The sequence below is a fragment of the Callospermophilus lateralis genome, chromosome 15, assembly GCF_048772815.1.
Source record: "Callospermophilus lateralis isolate mCalLat2 chromosome 15, mCalLat2.hap1, whole genome shotgun sequence".
NCBI lineage: Eukaryota > Metazoa > Chordata > Mammalia > Rodentia > Sciuridae > Callospermophilus > Callospermophilus lateralis.
Window position 1 is genome coordinate 56,371,210 of NC_135319.1, and position 6,591 is coordinate 56,377,800.

Sequence of the window (6,591 nt, forward strand, 5' to 3'; positions counted from 1 at the left end):
CTTATGCAATGGAAGAATTATAACAAAAGGGCAAAAGTTGTTTCTTTGAAATGATGGACAAAGTTGAAAACCTCTGACAATATTGGTCAACATGGGAGAAAGAGGGAGAAATAAGACAGAGGGAAAGAGAGACAGAACAAAAATAACCGAGAAAAACAGAAGTTAAATAAGGATCCTACAGACATTATAGATAGAACAGGTGGCAAATAGCACATAATAAAATTGTATTTTTAAGACACAAATACATTTGTAAGTATATGAAATATAAGAGAAGTAAATGCTTTAGAGAGTAAATTAGTAAATGCTTTATGAGAAAACATGAACATACACGTGAAAGTTCAGATGAAATTGAATTTTAAAATTAAGTAAATTTATTTCCAAAGTATAATTTATCAAAACATACTAGAAGAAGTGGAAAATCTGGCAAGTCTTGTAATTATCAAAGAAATGTAAATCCTCCAGACCCAGATGGCTTTATTGGTGAATTCCACCTAACACTTAAGGAAGAAATAATTACACAAAGCTTCTAGAAAACAGATAAAAGGGAGAGCTTTCCACAACTCTGTGTGAAGCCAGCCTAACCTTAATACTGAAATTTGACAGAGACACTAAAGAAATAAAAATTACAAGCCAATCACCTCTGGGAAAGTAAGTTTAAAACTTCTAAACCAGACATTAGCCAGCCAAGTAAAACAAATATAAATAAAATATGAAGCTATTTAAATACTTATGGTATAATATGCAATTCATTATGACCAAATTTTATTTAATCTAGTAAAGTAAGTTGGTTTAACATTAATCAGTCCATGATATTTCCATATTGTAATGGATTGAAGAAAGAAAAGATATCGGCTTTATAGTACCATCAAAAAGTATAAAACTTGTGGATTTATGGAAAATAAATCTGTAGGGAGAAAACTATAAAATTTTACTGAGAAGTATTAAAGAATACCTAGGTAGATAGAGAGAAGGACTATGAATAAATATGGGAAGAGTAAATATGATACAGATGTCAATCACAATCAGAATCTCAACATATATTTCTGTGCAATCTGTCAGGTGATTTCTAAAATTTGTAGAGAGCTGGATGTGGTAGCACAGGCCTGTAATCCCAACTACTCAAGGTAGGAGGATTGAAAGTTCAAGCCCAGCCTCGGCAACTTAGTGAGACACTCACTCAAATAAAATAAAAAGAGCTGGGATGTAGCTCCATGATAGACCACCCCTAGGTTCAATTCCCAGTACTGAAAAGAAAAGAAAAAGAATTGTAGAGAAGCATAAAGGACCGAGATAGCCAAGACACTTTTAAGGAAGAACAATATAGAAAGACTTATTCTACCAGATATCAATGATTATATTGCAAAATAATAATGCAAAAGAAATTCAGACAGTGTAACATTGACCCAATGCTGGAAATAGAATGGAGTGCCCAGAAAGGACACAGACATTTACCATCTAGCACAAACGGCACTGGCACTGCAGAAGAGCGGAGTGGATTACATTTTTCTCAACAAATGGCACTTAGATATTCATATGGGGAAAAAAGTAAATTGGATCCCTACTTCACACCACACACTAAATTCCAGGTGGATTAAACACCTAAATAGAAAAGACAAATTTAGAAAGCTTTGGAAGATTAGACAGTTTGGAAGCTTTCAAGAAAATATTGCCATGACCTTGATGGAGAGGAAAACTTCCTAAACAAGATTCAGAAAGCATTAATCACAAAAGGGAACAAGCCATAAAGAGAGTAAAATCAAATCCATGATGGGATATTTCCAAAATATGCAGCCGACTGTAGATTATAATAGAGTATAAAGAACTCCCTACAAATCAATACAAAAGCTATAAAACCCTAGGAGTCAAAGAATGACCAAGAAATTTTTTTGCTCTCTTCTCATTGAAAGACGGAACCTGATTCCTTTTCCCTTGGGTCTGGGCTGGCCTACTGACACAAGAACACACCTGGGACAATCAAGACCAGATCAGCAGAAGCCCTACAGCTTCTGTTCAAGTTTCTTGTGAGGTTTGCTCTAGGGAAAGCAGCTGCTATGAGACTACCATGCTGTGAGAAAGTCATTCTCCATCAATCCCAATTTCTGATCTATTCTTTCTATGGAACACTATGCAGCCATGAAAAGGAAAGTGATAAAACTACAGAAAGCATGGATGATATTCACAAAAACAGTGTTGAACAAAAGAAGACAAAGGCAAAATAAAGCAAAGCAAAAAAATTCTATGCAGTAGGCATCCATTCAAAGGAAGTTAAATAGCCAAAACAGTTTAGAAATGCATTTGGATGGTAAAATTATTTTTAAAAAATAATATCAGTGAAGCCAACTTGGTTCCATCTAAGACAGAAAGAAAGGATTAGGATTGAGAAGGAACCCTGAGAAGATTGGGGGATGTAAACAATGGCCTTTCTTTTTCTTTTTCTTTCTTTTTTTTTTTTTTCAGGGTGATGGGTTATATAGTACCTACTTATTCATTCATAAAATGGTATATTAGTATATATACCAAGTATGCATATTTAGTATTAACACACTTTTTAGTAAATATTTTACAGCTCATAAGTTTAAGAGAAAAAAAAATCTGGTCCCTGGCTGCATCTGTGTGCACGTGATCTGCCTTCTCTCTCCTGCCACAGGGGTAACAGTACATTGGCTCAGAAAGTCAAGCTCTCCTCCACCCAAGACCTAGTTACATCAGCTCTCCGGGATTAACAGGTTCATCTCTCTACTGGATCTGGAATCCCGCCTCCCTTCAGATTCTCATTAATTCATGTCCTCCACCCCCCACCCCCCACCCCCGCCAAACACACAAACACACACACACACACACACACACACACACACACAACCGTCTCTCGCCCTCCCTCCCCAGGGATCCCTTTTTACTTATTTATTTTTTTCAATTTTGAGACATGCTCTCACTAAGTTGCTGAGGGCCTCTCTAAATGTACAATCCTCCTGTCTCAGCCTCACGAGTCACTAGAATTATTACAGGTGTGCACCATGACTCCCGGTTTCCCATTCCGTCTTGATCCCACTCCAATCAAGCTTCACCCCCCATCATTTTACCGAAAGTGCTCCGTCAAAGTCACCAACAACCTCCACTTTGCTAAATCCAGTAGTCACTTCCCAATCCTCCTCTTAGCTTGACTTTAGGGAGCACCTCCCCCTCTCCCAGCCTCTGCCTAGTCCCCTCCGCTCTTCCCGCCCCTTCCACATACATACCTTTTCTAAGCCACTCTCTGGAGGATGTGTTTGAGTTCCCGCACTTTCAGAAACATTCTTCATGACCCTCCAGTCTTGATTTCCAGTTATGCCTTCCACGAACTCCTTGTTCTCCAGTCAGCCTCTAACCAGCATTCCCACTTGGAGGTGCAATACTCATTTCTAACCCCGCAGGTGTAAAAGGGAGTTCCTCTCTCCCCACCCCAAACCTGCTTCTTCTGCAGCCTCGCCCATCTCAGGGACTTAGGTCAAAAACCTTGTCCCTCGAACCCTACATCCAATCCAACAGCAAATCCTTCCCCCTCTAGCTACTACACAGATCAGGAATCCAGCTCCTTCTCACCTCCTGACCACCAACTCTCCCCCCTGGTTGCAATAGTCCCTAACTGGTCTTAGAGTTTCACCTTGTCCCTTGCAATCTCTTTTCAAAATGACACCCTGTGAAACTCAAAAGGTGTGTCACATCCTGTTGCTCCTCTTCTGAGAACCTCCAGCTTCCCACCTCATGCAGAGAAAAGCCCATGTCCTCCCAAGGTTTTCTACTCTGGCCTCAACTCCCAACCTCCTCCCTCTTGAACCCCCAACCTCCTCCCTCTTCCGCCTCCAGCTCCCTGGTCTGTTTATTTGTACCCTCTGGACAACTTTGAGCGTTCCTTTTGCACTTCTGGGAAGGCTCACTCACACACACACACACACACACACACACACACACTCACTCACCCCCAGATATCTGTATTTTCACGTTTTTATTTTTATTTTTATTTATTGTAGCTCTGGTAGTTGAATTCAGGGGTATTCTACCATTGGGCTACATCCCCAGCCCTTTTTATTTTTTATTTTGAGACAGGGTCTCACTAAATTTGTGAGGTTGGCCTTGAACTTGCAATCCTCCTGACTCAGCCTCCTGAGTCACTGGGATTTACGGGCGTGCACCAACTCTCCAGGCTTCACGTTTTTATTCACAAGCCTATCTCAGGGAAACTTAAAATGACTTATAACCCCTCTTTCTATTTTCCTCTAACTATCTAACATTCTAGGCTTCTTTTTTCCCCACGCCCAGTGCCTGGAATAGTATTTTGCATGCAGCGGGAGATGAGGTTTACACCCTGGTGTCTCTGACCAGCACAGACCGATCCGGTTACCATAAAGAAACCAAAAGGGGCGGGGCCGAGTGGGCGTGGCCTGTGTCGGGAAGCCGGACCCCAGTTGCAGGCTTTCTTTCTGCGGGTTTGGGGCGTTGGGATTCTCTGATTTCCCGAGGAATGCCAACGGTGTGGCGGGAAGTGCAGGGCATGGAGGGGGCTGGAGAGACTGTAGTTTGGGGTCGTTGGACTGCGCCGCGCCGCGCTAGGCTTCCTGGAGGGACGAGAGGGCCAGACTCCTGCCGCCAGGGGGAGACAGAGCCCACTGCGTGCACCTGAGTGCTGGAGGCGGGAGAGCTGGGTGCTCTACGCCAGAGGTTGCCCCCACCCCTGGGTTAGTTCCCTGCCAGGTCCGAATGCCACTGTAGCAGCGCGAGAAAGACCGACTGCCGCAGCCACTGGGGACCACCGCGTCCAGGAGATCTGCAGGCCCGGGTCGGAAGGACCTCAGACATTTGAGCTAAAAACTGAAGAATGAGTCATCATCCAAGCAAAGAGGGAGAGATGTCCTGGCCTGGAGCCTGTGAAGGCTGGAGCGCGGCGCGGGTGGCGGGGGCGGTTCTTTGGAAAGTCAGGTTGGCTGCACTTGGAAGAGCACCACCAGGAGGGAAAGAGCAGGTGCTGAGGCCTGGCTGAGGATATGGGCTTTTCCCCAAAGTGCCGTTGATATTTTGTTTGTCCGCAGAGAACAGAATCATAGTTGTCTTTTAAACATCTGCTTCTTGGATGGAATAGGGTGAGAAATGAAAGCGAAGAGCAAAAGTGCCTTGGATTTGGGAGCGGAGGCAGGCCATAGAGGCATGAATACATTAAGGAGTTAGAATCACTAGGACATGGGGATGGGTTCATTGCACGTGGGAATGGGGAACAAAACAGAGTCCCTGGATTCCGGCTTGTCCCGCTGGAGAGAGAAGCTGCTACCGCAGGAAAGGGGAGAGGGTAGTTCCTTAAGATAACTTGGGGCCATTAAAACTAGAAACATGTGAGATTATGTACAACCGATTTCACTGGGGGAAACTGTTTATCAGGGAATTTCCAGTGAGGTAGAGATCTTGTCATTGCAGGGTCACAGGAGGCTGAGGCAGGAGGATCGTGAATTCTGGATGAGGTCAACCTCAGCAACTTTAGGAGCCCTCCAGCAACTTAGCAAGACACTGTCTCAAATTTTTAAAAATAAAAATGCTATGTACCTGGTGAAGATGAACTCTGTGTGCTGGGACTGGGCTGGAACAAAATGTTCCAGCCAGCTCAGTCCTGGGGAGAGGTATTTAAGGACAGGAATATAAAAACCTCAGCAAATGAGACTGTCAAAGTATATCTAGTACTGGCAGTCCATGTCTGCGTACCTATCCCTGGGCCACTGTGAGCTCACCCAGAGGAACCGACCATGCCCAGTAGCTGTCCCCTGAGTCTCCACCGTCCAGCTCTACCTGCTTGAGTTTGTAATCCCAGCGCCACCTTCTGCCACCTACAGGATCATGAACAAATCTCTGTGCCTCCGTTTCCTCATCTGTAAAATGAGAATAAAATATCTGTGGCATTTGATGGTGGTGAGGCACTTACCACATTAAAAAGGATTTATTATTGATTAGGAAGAACCACAAGCCTGTGGAGCTGCGGGTCCCTTGGGCCAGCTCCAACTGCAACCACAGATTCTTTAATAGACTCACTGGCTTTGGGGGGGGAGGAGCGGGGAGCGGGTGCTGGGGATTGAACTCAGGGACTCGACCATTGAGCCACATCCTCAGTCTTATTTCTGTCTTTTATTTAGTTGCTTAGCTTTTGCTGAGGCTGGCTTTGAACTCAAGCCTCCTGCCTCAGCCGCTGGGACTACGGGCGTGCGCCGCCCAGCCCGGCCCCTTTGTTGGATTTTTAAGTAACTTTTCCCCCTCTCTTCTCACGCCAGGTGGAGCTATCACACCGGCAGCTGGGGCCCAGCCGAGGGGACAGACTGGAAGGGGAACTTGGCATTCATCTGGGGGCCAGGTGCACTAAAACTACCTGAAATGTGGCCACAGTCTCAGTGGCTCTACCACTCCCCTGGGGCCGGACGCGGACCTGGGCATCCACACTTTACAGAGCTTTCCCGGCGAGTCCAGTATGCTGCTAGGGAGGTCAAGCCGAGAAGCAAGGGCCAAGCCGAGGTGGGGGGAAGATCGAGGGCGCAATTTTAAAGGCCAGGCTGAAGAAGAGGAGCGGGAGCCGAGACTGAG